This window comes from Equus caballus, chromosome 6 (assembly GCF_041296265.1).
Source record: "Equus caballus isolate H_3958 breed thoroughbred chromosome 6, TB-T2T, whole genome shotgun sequence".
NCBI lineage: Eukaryota > Metazoa > Chordata > Mammalia > Perissodactyla > Equidae > Equus > Equus caballus.
In genome coordinates, this window is record NC_091689.1 from 16,648,516 (window position 1) to 16,666,896 (window position 18,381).

General features: G+C 39.1%; 1 long non-coding RNA gene across 1 annotated transcript in view; it reads left to right on the top strand.

Annotated features, from left to right (window-relative positions):
- The window catches only part of LOC111773853 (uncharacterized), a 30,337-nt gene extending 15,388 nt beyond the window's left edge, over window positions 1-14,949 (top strand). The window contains exon 6 of the long non-coding RNA XR_011439530.1: window positions 14,757-14,949. This is a non-coding gene — a long non-coding RNA (uncharacterized lncRNA). The remainder of the gene's footprint in view (window positions 1-14,756) is intronic.
- Window positions 14,950-18,381: the final 3,432 nt, after the last annotated feature.

Sequence of the window (18,381 nt, forward strand, 5' to 3'; positions counted from 1 at the left end):
CAGACTATGCATTTTTGCTGATTTTTATAACCAAATTCAGGGTTTTAGAACGTGTGTTCTTTCAACCACAAGAAACATGTTGAAAATCAATTTCCAACATTTGGGGAAAAAATCCGAGGATAACAATGCATGAGTTAAGATGTCACTGGAAAACTTTTAAAATAATGTTTAAATATCAGATAAAAAATACAATCTTTGAATTGTTTTCAGAATTGAGATTACTGATTTACGCCTACAGTTAATTTTACATTTTGATGTTAATAACATGGACAGCTTCCTCATCTTGTATTTTGCGTAGATCTTTCAATCACTGTTCAACCAGTAAGATGTGCACCTATGCATTTGTGACAGATTTGTGGTTCCCAAGTCTTTAAAAAAGTCCCATGAAACCTTTCATAACACAATATTACCTCAATGGAATATTTTACTTGTGATGATTCCACATAGATATCTCCTTGTTCAATTCCCCAATTATATATGCAAAAATTATAAATCGCAATATTTGCTAAAATTGGAAACATAAACCAGGTCGAAGAAATGATAAAGAAGTTATACTGAGAGCACTAATTAGGAACATGGGGAGGTCATTTTGAGTCCTTCACATCAGACATGTAGAATACATTAAAATTAATGTGATGAAATATACTCACCGATATCTGTCACCTGTTAACTCATTTGGAACACAATGAATTACAATCCACTGGTTCCTTCAGCCCTCGATCAGGAAGGGTAGACACGTAGGAGGGAGCTGGGTGCTCCAGGGACTTGAAGTCACTGTCTGGTCATCAGACACCATCTGCTCATTCCAACTGCCTCTGGCTCCCTGCCTCCAATCCGAAGTGAGCGCATGCTGGAGACAGAAGGTTTATTACTGGGCAGCATGGTCTTTTCCATTTCATAGAAGGCAATCATCATGAAATTGGTCATGAAACGTTCACCAAGCATGTCTTTCTGTTTCTCAGCAGAAACAATTCAATCAAGAGAGCTTTCCAGTAATTTACTATGACTACGTCTATGGTAAAACAGTTTTTTAAAATAAATTTTGTTTTAGAATAGTTTCAGATGTAGAGAAAAATTGTGGAGATAGTACAGAGAGTTCTTATACACCACATACGCAGTTTTCCCTACATCTGTCACAATTAATGAACCAATATGATACATTATTATTAACATTTTTAGATATCTTTACCTTTCACCTCATATCCTTTTTCTGTTCCAGGATCCCATCCAGGGTATCACATTGCATTTGCTTGTCATATCTCTTTAGGTTCCTCTGGACTGTGACAGTGTCTCCCAGTCCTTGTTTTTGATGACAGTTTCCTTGTTTTGATGGTTTGGAGGAGTACTGGTCAGGTGTTTTGTAGAATGTTCCTTAAGTGGGGTTTGTCTGATGTTTGTCTCCTGGTTACACTGGGCTTGTGGGTGTTTGGGAAGAAGACCACAGAGATAAGGTGCCATTCTCATTGAAACATATCAAGGATGTGACTATCAACGTGCCTTATCACTCTTGGTGTCGACCACCTGACTGAGGTAGAGTCTGTCAGTTTTCTTCACTGTCAGGTTAACCTTTTTTTCCCGCTCCTTCCATATTGTCCTCTTTGGAAGGAAGTCACTATATATGGCCCACACTTGAGTGAGGAGTTCAGCTTCAGCTTCCTGAAGATCGGGCATCTACAAAACTATTTGGGATTCATCTCCCTGGGAGATTCACTTCTGTTTTAATCTGCTTCTCTCAATTAGTATTTGAAATGGAAGTTGGTAATGACTTCAAAATGAAGTCAATATACATCTTGAATTGATATTTATTGGCATTTTCTACTCAAAATTATTTCATTTGAAGTCCCCCAAGTTACTCACATCCTAATAATTCTTGGTAAAAGTCTAAGTGCTCATCATCGGACACAGAGTGAGGAGAAAGAAACTTCCGTCTTCTAGCACTGTAGCACCATACAGCGACCACAGGCGACCTGTGGGGAAAGGGCTATGAAGAGACATGGGGAAATTCCTGCCTCCCTCCGTTCCCTTGAACCTGGTGAAATTTCAACCCAGCTCCTTTCCTAGCTCATAAACACTATTTAATAGTGGTAACTCACTATTCAAACACATCAGAATCCAGGCATCCTGCCATGCCAGCAGGGCCAGCTACATAATTTGTCATGCACAGTGAAAAATGCAGAGCCCTTTGTTTATAATTATTAAGAATTTCAAGATGGCAACAGCAGAGCCTTAAATCAAGCACCAGGCACCTTTGAGTGCACAGCCCTGTGTAACTGCACAGTTGCACGCCCCAGAAGCCAACATGCAGGTTGGACACGCAAAGTATTCCACAGGCAAAATTCTATTCCAGAATTCCAGAGTGCCTTTATTTTCGGAAAAGGCATGGGCACTAAGAAAGAACTACACATTCCAGGTGGCTGTGCCCAAAGGGAAAGTCAGGTGTTGAAACTTCCTGTAGCCAGGGGCCCGTTATTGAGAAGAAGAATGGGGAGCAGTGTGATGGGGAAGGGACTATATGGGAAAGAGAGAGAAGAAGAGCCTCACAGCTGGGAGGGGGAGGTTTGAGGAAGCAGAGAGAGGATGAGAGTGGAGAGAGACTGTTGCTGCCATTGTTGTTTCCTTCAAGAGTGTGGGAAGTTGAGACAGAAAGGAAGATTGGGGAGTTTACTATGCACAAAGAATAAACTTCCCTTTTAGCATTTTTTTCAAAAGACTTAAAGATTTGCATTTCTACAATTATAGGTGTTATACCATGTTACAGTTTCAATGAATAAGATTCCATAACCATACAGGGCCATGTAGAACCTTGGGTTTCATATGAGTTACATAACAGAAACGCTTTTGGTTAAATTCCTAATTCGTTCCCATAAGGTTATTTGCCTTACTGAAGTTCACTTGATGGACTTAGAAATGCAAGCCACAAATTAAGTCAAAGATTCACTCAAAAGGAGAGAATCCTGAGAACATACTAGATTGCAGAGTTCCCAGGATGTCATTCAGAACTTTATTCTTGTTGATATTGATACAACTGGTGGGATAAGTAGACTCCTTTTGCTCTTATTGATATATCTCGAATTAGATAAACAAATAGTATCCAACAAATGAAAAATGTTGTTGGTTTAAAATAGTTTTACCAGCATCGTGATCTAGTAACAGCTCACTGGTGTTACTGAATCAGAGAGAGATTTTCGAGAATCTAGAGAAAAAGACAAAAACGTATTCTTCATAAGGTTCTCCTCAAATAAGACTCCCTGAACTGGGCAGGAGAAGGAATGAGTTTGGAGTCTTAGGCTCTGACAAGCCCTAGGAAGAGAGCAAAGCTTAACCTTGGATTGATAGCCTCTTATGAAAGCTGAGAAGCTGGACAAGAATAAATGCCTGAATAGAAGGCCGCCTGACCTTCACACAAAGCAGCCCAACTTTATAAATGCCAAGAAAAAACTGAAGGCTATCCCACCCATGGTTTCACTTTTGTTGCTGAAAAGGACATTTCACAAAGAAGAGGGAGGGAGACAGAAACAGTAACACTCTCAGAAATTCTCTATTTAATTCCTTCCTCTGTAGAACTGCTTTCACTAGGTTGCACTTTAGATTTATGGCAATGAGAACCAATAAAAATGACCCTTTGTACACTCTAAGAAAATTGACAGAGGGTCCTCTGACACAGGACCCTCAGGAAAAACACCCCTTTGTACATATTCTGAACAACAGAGAAGTAAGGAGCTCCTAGCTCTGCCTTTGATGAGAATCCAGAGAGAAGGGCACCTCTTACCTATCAGAATTCTCACCTTGATGGAGATAATGTCTCCAGGAGGTCTGAGCAGAGAGGCAACATTCAGAACTCAGAGAACAGATTCCTCTTTTTAGCTTCCTCCCACATTGGATAGGGATTAAAACAGCCAACCCCGATAGTGATAGGTGTCCCAATAGAGAGTGTCCAGCCAGCAAAATAACTTATATGACACCACTAGCCTCCACTCCTAAGTATCTTTATACTTGAGAAATTTGGTTTTTGTTTTTTGTGGGTTTTTTTGGTGAGGAAGATTGTGGCTGAGCTAACATTTGTTGCCAATCTTCCTCTTTTGCTTGAGGAAGATTGTCACTGAGCTAACATCTGTGCCAACCTTCCTCTATTTTGTATGTGGGACACCACCACAGCATGGTTTGATGAATGGTGCGTCTATCTGCACCCAGGATCCAAACCCGCAAACTCCAGGCCACCAAAGTGGAATGTGTGAACTTAACCACTATGCCACCGGGCTGGCCCAGAGAAATATGTTTAAAGGGTGAATATCAAGACAACTTTGAGGAGGAAATTAAGATGCAAATGACAATGAGCATTCTGAGAAATGCAAGAAGGAAATGAGAAAAGTCCCATCCACTTAAAGATTTATGTGTATTAAAATGGACTAATAGGTTGATTGTGTGTGGTGCGTATGTGTATACACACACATATAATTGTGTGTGTGTGGTGTGTTTGCATACAACCTATGGGCATCCAGCCATATACTTTAAATCATCTCTAGATTACTTACAATACCTAATACAATGTAAATGTTATGTAAATAGTTGTTATACAGTATTGCTTAGGGTTGGGGAATTTTTTTTCCTGAATATTTTTGATCTTTTGTTGAATCTGCAAATGTGGAACCCACACATACAGACGGCTGACTGTATATTTACACATATATGATTGTATATATATTTTATATATGATTATATGCATATATACATTTTATATATGATTGTATATGTGCATATAATGAAATATATACATATGATTGCACACGTATATGTTTGCATATATGATTATGTATGCATACATTATATATATTTTTATGTGTCTTTGCATATATATGTATATATAATATAGGATTTTATTTTTTAGAGCACTCACCAGCAGTCTATCATCCTATTCCTCCACTTGGCTACTTCCTAGACTCATCAACCAGTGAAGGAGAAATGTAACCTTGATCCCCAGTGTGAGCCCAGGGAGCCCCATGGCTCCCTATAAGCTTTGGGACTATTCTGACCAGGGACATGGGAACAGATGTATGTCAACACTGCTGGCTCTGGCCTCCTGCAGTACAGTATGTTACAAAAAGAAAAACAGTGTGGCAATGCTGATCAAGTTGCCAGTAAACACTACTTGGAACCCTCAGGATGAGGGTTCATTCGTTTCCTATTACTTCAAGTTAAGATGGAAACGCAGTCTGGTGTCCTCCACAGCCGTGGTTCATGGACGGTTAGTGTCAACATCGCTGAGGAACATGTTGGAAAATCACAGTCTCAGGCCCGACTTCCATCCTACTAAAGCAGAATCTCTGAGGATAAGACCCAGGAAACAAGCTGTCCAGAAGATACGGACCAAAATTTTGGAAGCAAAGAGGACTTGGAGGTGCAAAGCTAGTGTGTTGTTCTGCTGAGACTCCTCCATCGTCCGAATTATAGGAAGCTGTCAGGAAAACATGCAGTCTCCAAGGGAATAACAGGATGGGGAGCTGATTTACCTTGGTTCTGGGAATTTGGGAATTAAGAAATATGTGTAGCTGAGGAAGAGGAATGCTTTGCTTAAGCAAATATAGTGTTAAGATTCAGTAATTACCAGTACATCTCGGGAAGCAATGTTCTGCCAGAGGCAAGGCTTCTAAACTGAAGTGTTCTTAATATGGTTATAATTCCTATTAGAAGCATTTGAAAACATATCGGATTTTGCTAGTTTCTAAAACAAAGCTGATAAGGATTTGGCACATGTGAGTCTAAAGAGGCCAAGCCTGGAGTTATTAATTTCAGAAACATTCCAAATCCTGACTTCCTCCCTTTAGACATCATATTTTACCTGGGTTGCATTTTCCCAAAATTGTACAGCCCTATATCATAAACAGCTGAGCACTCCTCCTAAAATTGTAAGGAATGACTGCCAAAAAGAGCATCCTGCTATGTTTTTTGTTGTTGTTGTTACTGATCATTTATGAGTAATGGCAAAAAACTAGGAATTATTTAGAATGCAGGTTTGGAAATCCATCTGGCCATTGGGCTCAAAATGCAAATGAGTCTGATGAGAAACAGCCTTGAAGAGGGAGAGGGGAGGAGAAAGCTCTTCATGTGCAGTGACCAACTCCACACGACAGGCCATCTAAAGCATTCGGAACATTACCTGTGTTTTCTTAAATGGAGTTTGCCAATGTCTTTGGAATCTTAAGCTTTTCTCCTGTTCCTCAACCTATTAACATTTACATAGCATTTCAAAGCTATTAGTCATTCCTTATCCCTGTTCAGTGGGGTGACCAAAAGGAATTGCCAGTCTCGTTTTCCTGGTAAAGAATCCGAGGCACTGACAGGTCAGATAGTGCTGTGTTTTTGAAGCAACCAGCAGCGCCCAACAACGTTTATTTTGGAGCCCTTAACTTCTTTGCCGACCATCTCCACTCCTGAACCACAACACATTTTACACATAAAATACTTGCATTGATTCAGTCATGAAAATAAAAAGTTTACATACCTCTTAAAAAACTAACCACTTCTCATCTGCTCAGTTTAGATCAGAAGGTTTAAGATTGGAAAGGCAATCTCTGGTTGCATTCTTGGAACCAGAGTGGCATAGCTGTCAGTTGCTAGTCTCCCTTGCTTACAGACCCCTAATTTTGTCTCGGTAGAAATATTCACCCTGTTAGGATGTGAATTGTAAGTAGCCCAAGCCAAGTCATGGTAAGTGGATTTCCCTTTGGTCTAGGTTTGGGTAAGGGACCAAGTTCTGGCAAAGAGGTAAGAGGAAGTCTGCTTGAGTTTTCTGGGAAACATTATCCTCCTGATACAAAAGAAAACAAGAAGAAAAAGCCCCTTTTGTCACCACCACCTTCCTTTCTGCTTGGGACGCTGTCCAAGAGAATGTAATACTCACCATTCTGCAGCCATGAAATTGATAAACCACTGAAGGCAGCAGAACAGAATGACCCAAGGAACATGGGTCATGAATGCCAGCACCCCAGTCCTGGAATGGCCAACCTCCCAACAACCTGCTACATAAGATTAAGAAATGCCTGTTATTTAAGCCACATTAATCTGGTACTCTGTCATCCATTGCCAAATGTGTTCCATTGATACTGTGAAGAATAATATTCTCAGGCCATTACCAAAACTCTATGTGGCAAATAGAGGGAAACAATCTAAAATCTGATAGATTTTATTGTAAGATATAGAATACTCGGAAATTAAAGTTTCATGTGGCTCATGTTAGCCCTCCAAAATCCCTGTTGGAGTTTAGATTAAATTCTTTTATGAACTGATACAGCATGGCTGGGATATTCACATTAACAGACAGAAAAAGGCTTTGCACCATCAGAATGCCACTGTCCATTGAATAGCTAGCTGTGGGACATATGTTGAAGGTCAAAGAGAAGAGAAACCGTAGGAGATGAGCTATAGATTAGAAATCTGGCCTAATTAAGTGCCGGATTCATAGTAAAAATATTTAAGAGCAAATAAAAAAGCATTTTTTTCCTCTGAAGTTAAAATGGGAAAAGCTAAGACTGAGACATTTCTTTTTCCACTCCTGAAGGAAATCATGACTAAGAAAGCTTTTTTAATGCAAAACGCACTAATGCAATGCATCCTATTTGCAATGTTTATCAAAGAAAATTGGAAATCATGAAGTGTAATAAGCAACAGTGCATCAAACCTTTCAGAAGAATGTGTTGCCCTTAGGGATTCAGAGAAGGTAAAAAACATAATATCATGCAGGATGTTTTTGCTGCTATTTTCACAAAATGACAGCTATGAGAAGCCTGGAGAGAGAAGGAAATAGTTCTTTGCACAGACACAAGATTGACTAGGTGGTTTGTGCCCACATATAGAGTCAAGATAATGTCATATAAATGGTGGATGTGATCAGTGACTGCACAAAGAACAGCCTGGAGAGGAGGTATATCTGAGGAGTTAAAGAGAAATAGAGGGGTGTTTAGCTCAGCTGAATAACCTTTCAGGTCCGTGAGTATTTGTCATAAGAATGGTCATTCAACTCTTTGAACTTTTATATAATGTGTGGATAGAACAGCGTGGAGTCAAGACAATACTAGCTTGAGAGTGGGAAACCCAAGGCTCCATCACTGCCTAGGCTGGATGACTTTGAGAAAGTCACTTAACTTCCTAAGCTTCAGGCTCTTTGTCTGTAAAATATGATGGTTAGAACTAAGTGATTGATGAGTCTAGCTCTGTCAAGTCTAGTAGATGAAGCAAGCCTTGAAGGTAGAACAGGATCTCAGATTTAGAAGTGCATCTGGGGACTAGCTTTTCAAACTTGCTCAATCAACAGATGAGGAGTGGAGGCCGAGAGAGGTGAACCCATGTCTGCAAGGATTCACGACTATCAAGTGACAGATGGGACTATGGCCCAGGTGGAATGACCAACCATCTCAGTTTGCCTGGGGTAGAGAGATTTCCCAGGAAGTGGGATTTTCAGTGCTAAAGCCAAGAAATTTCCATGCAGACCAGGATGCACTGGGCACATTAGGACTAGATCATTTCATTTCCAACTCCTTGAACCACTTCTATATACCATAAATATATGCTTCTGGTGTCACAACACTCTGGTGGCATATGACATCTGCAAAGACACTCCATACATGACTGGGTCCCATTCCACTGTTGGTGATGTTTATTGTCAGATCTTGCCCTTGAGGTCTCATTCATGTCTTCCAGCTCAGTTCACTTAGCAGGCATATAAAATATTTCATAGCTGACACTCCTTCAAAGCATGAGTATGAAAGGACGCGACTCTGTGACCACTCAGAGGTGAGTGTGGCCTGTGAGAAGTAGTCTGAGGGACACCAAGGGACTCAACAATCTCCTCAAGGCTTGGTTTGCTGTAGTATCTGGTGTTTCCACCATCGAAATAATCATTTGGAGAAATTCCTAAAAATATCTGTCAATCTGCCCCTTTTGTCACGTGGAGTGTAGTTTATCAGATTCTAAAGCACAGATATTTTGTCAGGTTTACTAGCTCTGAGGCTTTCAACAACAAGTAACAGAAACCAGGACAGAAACTCACCTAAACAATAATGGAATTTATTATTACACATAAGACACTCAGAAGTAAGGCATAATATGAAGAGTTGTAAAATTATGTTCTTAAAAAAGGGGTTTGGGGGCCAGCCCTGGTGACCTAGTGGTTAAGTTTGGTGCATTCCACTTTGGCGGCCCAGGTTTGATTCCCAGGTGTGGAACTATTCCACTGTCAAGTGGCCATGCTGTGGTGGTGGCTCACATGCAGAAAGAGGAAGATTGGCAACAGATGTTATCTCAGGGCGAAACTTTCTCAGCAAAAAACTGGGTTTTTTTTCCTATCTTCTATTTTTCCCTTAATATTAACCTCATCTTCATGACTTCAAAATGGCTGCCTGTGAAAATTTAAGTTATGTGCTTTCTTGTGCATGTTAAATAGAAGGCAGATATAAAGAAATGCCCTGTACACATAAACGATAGAGCTATAAATTCCAGGCCCACCTCTAGACCGTGCACCATCACTGGGATATGCCATGTCAACCAAATTGTACCTCATCCTCAAGCCAGGGATGAAGTGGATGCATGAACACAATTAGGGCTCTGTTACAAAGAAGGAAATGAGAAAGTACAATGGGTAGAAAACTTTACTTACAATCTGTTGTCCACTCGGTGCCATCGCTGCCCTTGCAACTCTCCCCTGCATTTCAAAGGCTGAAATCCTATTACTACATTTCCCAGAAGCCCTCACTCCTAAGACGCTGGCACAAATTCTTCCAAAGAGAGAGAATTGTGTGAAACATGGAAGGCAGAAGAGAAGCAGAAGCTATTCACTTCCTCTGGCAGCAGCTGGTAGACTTGTAGACGGGCTGCAGTGACAAGGAGTTCCCTGGCTTGCAAGTATTCGGTGAATTACCCACATCAGCAGGCAGCAGAGACAATTGGAGGAAGCATGCTATGATTCCAGTACCATAATTCCTGATTTCCTAAATGTTAGCAGTGGTTTTTACCTTCACTTCCTGAACATTCCTGATACTTCTACAGACACCTATGTCTTGGTACTGTTTTTTTTTCTGTTTAAAATATCTAACAGAGCGCCAGTATTCATGATACAACTTTACTTCAACTTTATTTCAAACTCAGCATCCACTACACCAGGGAAGTGAGGATGGAGTGTGATATTAAAGAGTGACACCAACCAGCTTAAATGCTGCTAGAGAATTCAGGGGAAGGGCTGCCGAGAGGGAAAGTCGTATTTCTACTATCATTTCTAATCTCCTCCGCAATGTTTTATAGCATTAGTTTAGATGCATAACTAACTTGTCAACATTCATTTATATATGAGACAGATACCCCTCCACATACAACACAAATCTCACATTTGCTGGCTCTGAAATGTATGTTCATGGACTATTTCCGTCATGGAACAAAATAAGAACCACAAAAGATCTAATTGCTAAAAAACACCACCCTTAACTGGATGGGAGCAGTAATAAAAGAAATGCACATTTTAAGAAGTGAAATCTGGTTTTTTCTATGAAAACAGGGATAAAGTTAAATAAATAGTGACTAATACTGCTCCAAATTAAGTACAATCGACTTTCCCAGAAATTGCTATTAGAATCGTGAATTGATCAATACCATCAACTTTACAATTTGGCAAAACATATCAAGAATTTTTTAAATGTTTGTGCTTTTTGACTCAGTAATTTCAATTCTGGGAATCTATCCTAAGGAAGTAAGTCCAACTTTAAAAAGCCATATGCTTGGCTATATCCAGTACACTGTTTTTCATAATAGCCGAAAAGTATAAACAACAGAAATGTTCAGCCAAAAACAAATTGGTTAAATAAAATTATGATAAAATATATCAACCCAACTAAATATTTTGCAGTCATTTAAATTACAGCTATAAACTTTACTAATAACATTAATATTTACCTTATTATGTGAAACACAAAAGAGTAGATCAAGCTTAAACACAGAATATAATTACAGTTATGTAAAATATGTACAGACATAAATTTGCAAGACAAAGGACTGAAAAGAATAAAGGATTGCTTTCTACAATTTTCCAAATTTTCTGAAATATGGAGATGCTGCTTTTATAGCATAACTCTTTTCTCTACTGTTAAATATTTTCATCATAAAACGATATATGCTCGTTATGAAAAAAATACAAAATTACAACGTGTGTACCAGTCAGCTCAGGCTGCCATAACAAAATGCCATAGACTATGTGGCTTAAACAACAGAAATTTACTTTCTCACAGTTCTGGAGGATGGAAGTCTCAAATCAAGGTCCAGCAGGGTCGATTTCTGGTGAGAGCTCTCTTCCTGGCTTACAGTCAGCCACCTTCTCAGTGTGTCCTAACACGCTGGAGAGAGAGCTCTGGTGTCTCTTCCTCTCCTTGTAAGGGCACCAGCTGTATTGGATTATGTCCCATACTCATGTTCTCATTTAACCTTTGTCACCTCCTCACAGGCCCTATCTACAAATACAGTCACATTTAGGGGTTAGTACTTCAACATATGAATTTTGGGGAGATTCAATTCAGTCCATAGCAATATGTATATAACAGAGTCAAAGTATCGTCTCCCCACAGGACATCACCTCTAACATACTCGGGTTCATCCTTGCAGACTTTTTTTTCCTTATTTTTGAAAATATTTAAAACTATTCAGCTAATATATGCAAATACCTGTAGAAATGTCAATGTATTAAAGGTTTTCATTGCAAAAGATTAAAACTCTGCCTCCCATTTCCCTAAGCAACAGGAGGATCCTTAAAGTTTGTTATCTTTTTTGCCATTTAACTCCATATTTCTAAACTTTACATTTCTACAACTATTTTTCATATATTTGTTTTAGATGTTGTCTACCAACTTCTAATTATTGTAGATGCACACCTAGCTTCCTTATACAATTTCTCTTCCTAAACTTTTTCTTCACTCCTCCCATACTTAACCAGGTAATTATCTACTTTGACACAATTTCTGAAATTCTTTATTTCCTGCAGACTCCCACCATATTGAAGACAGATCCAATAATGCTGAGTTGTGTATTTTCAATTTATAGAATCATAGAAAAATGCTATTGTTCCAAAATATGTGAGGATTTTTAGAGTAGTTTTGTCTGCTGAGGCAAGAAAAACTTGAATGATATCCAATCAATGGTGCTAAAACAAATAAATATCCATATTAGAAAAACTAACCTTGACATCTACCTCACACCATACACAACATTAAATTAAATTAAATTTAAAATGTTGAGATGTATCATAAACCTCAACGTGTAGTTAAAATTTCCAGAAGAAAACATAGGATAATGCTTCTGCCACTTTAACTCAAACAAAGACTTCTTAAATTGGAGAGAAAAGAAAATTATAGATTAGACTGTAATGAGAGGCAGAGATGGTGAGCCAAGAAATGGCTCTTAAAGACAAATATGACATTTACCCACGTTCACTGACGCAGGTAAATCATATGGCCCCTTCTGAATTCAACAGGGAATGTTTAAGCCTCCTGTAGAGAGGGTAACACAAGGAGAGAAAAGGTAATATTTTACCAAGAGAAATATAATCTTCCAGAGAGAAATCTAGAGTGACAAGAGATAAGAGGTTATCTTCTCTTAGCTTCTGTAGGCTTCTGATCTGAAATGGGGTCATTTGGGACACACTGCAAACAAGATTGAAAATAAAAATGGAAGCCCAAATGCCACCCTACTCATGAGACTGTCTTTCTCAAAAATCTTAGCAAATTTTAGAACTTGGAGAAAGTCAGCTGAGAGAAATTTCCAAGAAAAAATTATTATTAACTATTTTCTAAGGGAAAAAACAATTTAACACCAAACATGTAGGAAAGACATAATATAAAAATAAAGGACGATTCTTTAAGGTGATTATACTATTTCGAAAAACAAAACAAACCACCTTATCTTTAACCCATTTCTGCACGGAGAAGTGAAGACTTCATTAACAGGGCAGCTGGGTTTTGAGTACATTTGGAGACAACTGTCTTGAGGGGTGATAAAACAAATACCACCTCCTGACAGAGGACACAGATACTATTATTTGGGATGCTCCTTAGCCTGTTTCATCACATTGTTAAAACCTTGCCACCACTTTTCTTTCATAAAAAATAATAGACTATGAAATGAATATCTATATGATTTGTAACTGCTTGGCTATTGGAATAATTTGGTTAAACTAGTCAGTGCTGTTTTCGTGGAGGAATGATCCTGAACTTTATAATCCCTTTCTTAGAATGGTACCATCCAAATTGTATTCAAGAAAAGAAAAAAGATATCAGACATTGTTGTAACTTGCTATTAACTGTTGAAATGTAATATGCACACCAAAAAATAAAATGTGCTTACTGATATATCTTTTATTTCATATGGTGTAATTAAGGAAGCGGTCTTTTCTTTTTCTTTCCTTTTAAGTCAACACACAATTTCCTTCAGCTTCTCCTTGGTTTGTATGACAAAGAAAAATTGCATCACTGCTGATTCATGTGGACCCTGGATAGAAAGGAGAGAGAAGTGGCAGCAGGGGCATTCATATTTTATTAGAAGTTACTGTTATCTGGTGAAATGGGAGCGCCATCACAGCACTCCATCTAACTCCTTGGCCTCAGGTGGGAGAATTACACCTGATCACGGAATTTTGTTTTGCTCGTCTGCCTCCTAAACTTCTCCCTTTCAAAACATGTCAAGAAGTGGGTATTGCAAAGGCAGCCTTATGATAAATACTAAAAATGAGCAGAACACTGGAGGCCGTGGTTTCATTCCAGAGCGTGGTCGAGATAAACGGGTTCTTATAGGTATTGTGTTTCTTTACGATAATATATAGGCAATCAATTATGAAATCAATAGTTTACATCTTTACATGTGAATCAATATATAATCTTAACATCAAAATGTTAATCATGCACTTATTTTTAATTAAATATTGAACTTCTGACAAATTACATTTAAATAATGAGGTCTCACAGTGATGGAGACAGCTTGTTTGGGGAGTGTATTGCAGGATGCATTTTTTTACTCAAAGAGAACAGTGACTGAACATCAGCATTGACTATGAGCAAAGACACTGCCGTTACTCCATAAACATTTCTATTAACACGCAACTGCTATATTTCTCTGTTTTAAAAGGCTTCAAAAATCCGTATCATAATACCATATGCTCCTACACCATCATATCACTTTGTATAAAGATCGCCTTTTGTAATATATCACTCCTTTGCTTAAAAGCCTCCCACGGCTTTCTTTCTCAGATTAAGATGCAAGGTCTTACAGGAGCTAGTCCCCGATTTGTTGTTTAATCTCATGAGCTCTTGTTCTTGCTTCCCTTGCCGCCTCCACTCTGCCCAGCCACAGTGGCCTCCACACTGTTCCTGGAATGCACCAAGTACATTGCTCCAGCGTGAAGGCCTTTGAACCTGTTTCTCTTCTCCTTGGAATGGTCTTCCCCTAGGTAGCCACGTGGCTCTCGACCTCACTTCTTTTAGCCCTCCGATCAAATACCACTTTATCTGAGAGTCATCCCTGATATGTGTGTGTGTACACGTTATGGACTGAATGTTCGTGTCCCCTCAAATTCGCATGTTGAAACCCTAACCCTCAATGTGATGGTATTTGGAGATGGGGCTTTTTTGAAGGTAATTAGGGTTAGAGGAGGAAATAAGGGTGGGGCCTTGGTCTGATGGATTAGTGCCTGTATAAGAAGAGATATCAGAGAGCTTGCTTTCTTTCTGTCACAGGAGGACACAGCAAGAAGGCATCCATCTGTAAGCCAGGAAGAGAGCTCTCAACAAAACCCAACCATGCTGGCACCCTGATCTCGGATTTACACCCTCCAGAACTGTAGGAAAGTAAATTTCCATTCCTTGAGCTAGCCAATTTATGGTATTTTGTTCTGACAGCTCAAGAAGACTAATGCAGTACATACCCATATATGTGTGTATATATGTATTTATTACCCTTACTTATATCGTTTCCCTTACTTCTGTTATTCTGTATCCATATTACCCTCCTACATTTTCCTTCATAGCAACATCCCCACTATATACACTATGAGCTCTACTTAGTGATTTCCTTGTTGTCTCTTCTCCCCAAGTAGAATGCAAACTGCATGAGAGTCAGGTCATTATCTTGTTCATTGCTGTATCCTCAATGGTTAGAATAGCAATGCCCGACACAAACCAGGCATTCAGTCAACACTCGCCAAGTGAATAAATCACTAGAAAATAAGCTCCTGTACTGAGCACAGTGCTTGGCACATAGAACACCTTGATTCATGTTTGCTGAGCTGAAATGAACTGAACTGAGCTTAACACGCATCAGTTGAGAAGGTGGCATGCAAGACAATACAAAAAAGCCAGGGTGAGAAGCTTTAGTTCAAGCCATCACGGCTTTGCAGTAAATATCATTGGAAACAACACTAAAACTTTTAGACCTTGGAGCTGATCTGACCATGTAAGCACAGTAATGGACCCTGCCTCACCATAGCCCCATCCAAAGGCATATGTATAAGGAAAAAAGCCAGTTTATACATAGGGTGTCAGTTACATGTCAAGCACATAAAATGAAATGCTGCTATAGATCTCATGGATAGAAAAGATTAAACACAAATAACAAGACCAATATTTCTGGTCCAAAATGGTGAACAAGCCAGGATGTTTAATTGCCCACCCCCCAAATCCCCCTTAAATCTCACACACACACACACACACACACACACACACACACACACACGTGAAAGTTCTATATTACGGCTGAAAACTAGCAAAGAGTGACTATCATAAACCTAAAATATAGATATTTTGGAAAAATTAACTGCAAACAAGGAAAAGAGCTACAATCAGCCAGATATTTATCTCATGTGCTATAGGAATCCAGATAAGAATAAATGATTATCAGGAGCAAATTTTAAGAAAAAATAAATGGAATCCCACAACTGGAAGGACCTGCAACTAAGATATACAACTATGTACCGGGAGGGGTTTGGAAAATAAAGCAGAAAAATAAATAAATAAATAAGTAAATGGAGATGAAAACTCTGCTTAACAAATCCTGTGATTTAGACCATAATCAGTTAGTAGACTGGACTCAAATAAAATTTAGATAAAAAGGATCATTTCCTAGGAAAATAGGTTAACAAAACTGACCTCTGAGAACATAGAAAATCTATAGGAACTAATTTCTATGGATAAAGTTGTCAAAACATACACCCTGCTCCTCTCCCAAAGAAAGTACCTAGGTGAGTCAGTTTCTCAGGTGAATTCTATCAAAACTTCAATGTTGTTAACACAATACTGTTTAGAGATTCCAAATTTTTGTAAGAAATAATTAAAATATTCCCGCAAACACCACATGACACTCTCAAAAAAGAGAAAATTGCAGACCTTTATAATACACGAGACAGACTTGATGGAGTGAAAGTAAATCACGACTTCATTTTTTCTCCCCACTCTCTGTTCAAACCCTACTCTTGATGTAGCTGTGGCTCATAGCTTTCCTGTTACTTGTAGTCACAAGCATAGCTTCATTTGAATAATTAATTATCATAATCATAATCCTGAACTGTTCTTGAAGCTTTTCTCTTCCTTCGTTTGGATACCACTTGTTGGAAAGTCTGCAGTGCGCTAGGGGTGAATGATCACCGCTCCTTCTCCACTTCTCTCCCTCTTTTGCTTCCTCTCCCATCCTTGCTAGCTACAATTTTAGCTTAGGGCTGTGAAAAGGCGATGAAAAATACAGTAAAACTGGGTGGATGCACTTGGAATCTGGCACTGGTGCCTTAAGACTAAAAGAAAAAGAGAAAGGTTTCTTTCCCACAGTGTTTATTGGATGATATAACTCCTCTCCTACCCTAGCTGTGTCCCTCAACCTCAGCGCAATGTCAGTCACCCCTCTACTGGGTCCCTTTGTCTCTCTAGGCATCTCTCTTGGGTAGAATCTCTTTTAGGCTGGCTTCTTCACCTCTCCCCGTTGTAAAGGTCACACATCGTTGGCCTGCTGCCAATGCATGTGTGGTCTGCTCCTCTGTTCCCCTTTGTAACTTTGCTTTGCTATAAGACTGTAACTCCAGCTTCAGCCTTTCATCTTCAGTGTTCAGGAGACAGGGATCAAGCACGTTTCTCTTCCACTTACCACGACTGTGTAACCAATTACTTAAAACTTACACATACAAAATGATCATTTATTATACTCAAGGATTCTGTGAGTTGGGAATTCAGACAGGGCATAAGGGGACTATTCTACAATGTCTGGGGCTCAACAGCAAGACTCAAAGGCTAAAGGCTACAATCTGACAGTAGTTCACTCGTATGTCGGATGGCTAAAGCAGGCTATTGGTTGGGTCTCATTTCCTCCCCAAGTTGCCCATCTATGTGGACTAAGTTGGGCTTCCTTACAGCCTGGGGGCTGCCTTCCCCTGAGGAAAAGTAGTCAGGTGGAGGCTAGATCATAGAACAATTTTATGATCTAGCCTCGGAAGCCACAGAGCATCATTCTTTGCTCTAACAGAGCAGTCACTTCCCAGGCACGTTCAATGGGAAGGAAAAGAGACTCCTCCCTTTCCTGGCAACTGGTCATATTCGGGAAGAGCACATTACTTTGGCCTTTTTAGGAAAATTCAATATGCCAAAAGTCCTTATTTTTCCCAAACTGCTAAGGACAGATGTCACATACCCAAGCCCTTCTCACCTAGCTTGCTGGGAGTAGAGGGAGGAAAAAAATGCCACAAATGCCAACAACACTCTCCAAAGAAATTCTCTTTTCCTTTCTGCTTCCAACATAGCCCTTTTTTACCTTGAAGGTGGGTGTTGGGCTAAGGAGGCAAAACAGGTCTTTAGATTATACAAGATTTATTTGCAAATCTTGTATAAGTGGCCTGGCACCTGAGTTTGGAAGCACAAGGATGCATAAGTTTTTCACCCTTGGCCTTTGGGGAGACTGCTGAAACGGAGACAGAGTCTCATATAAACATCTCATTAGTTAGGAAGTAGAATCCAGCAGCACAGAAGAGGAATACAGCCAAATTTAGTGGAGTTAATTTTAGACATGCAAAGATGGGTCGATATTTAGAAATCTATTAACATAATATTTGTCACCCATAAAATATAGAGTGGTTTCATAAAACAGTAGAAAAAACACAGACTCTCATGGGAAACAATCTAAGAACTTAAAGTGACAAGTTACACAGACACACAAATGCAAATAACCAATGGACAAATGCATAACCTCATTCGATAAACAAAGATTATGCAAATTAAAACAAGTACTATTTTTAACCTATAAAAATCATAGATAATGTAAAATATTACTACTTAGGTTTTCTTTTTAAATTCTCTGTCAAGATTCAGCTAAATAATGCCAACACTT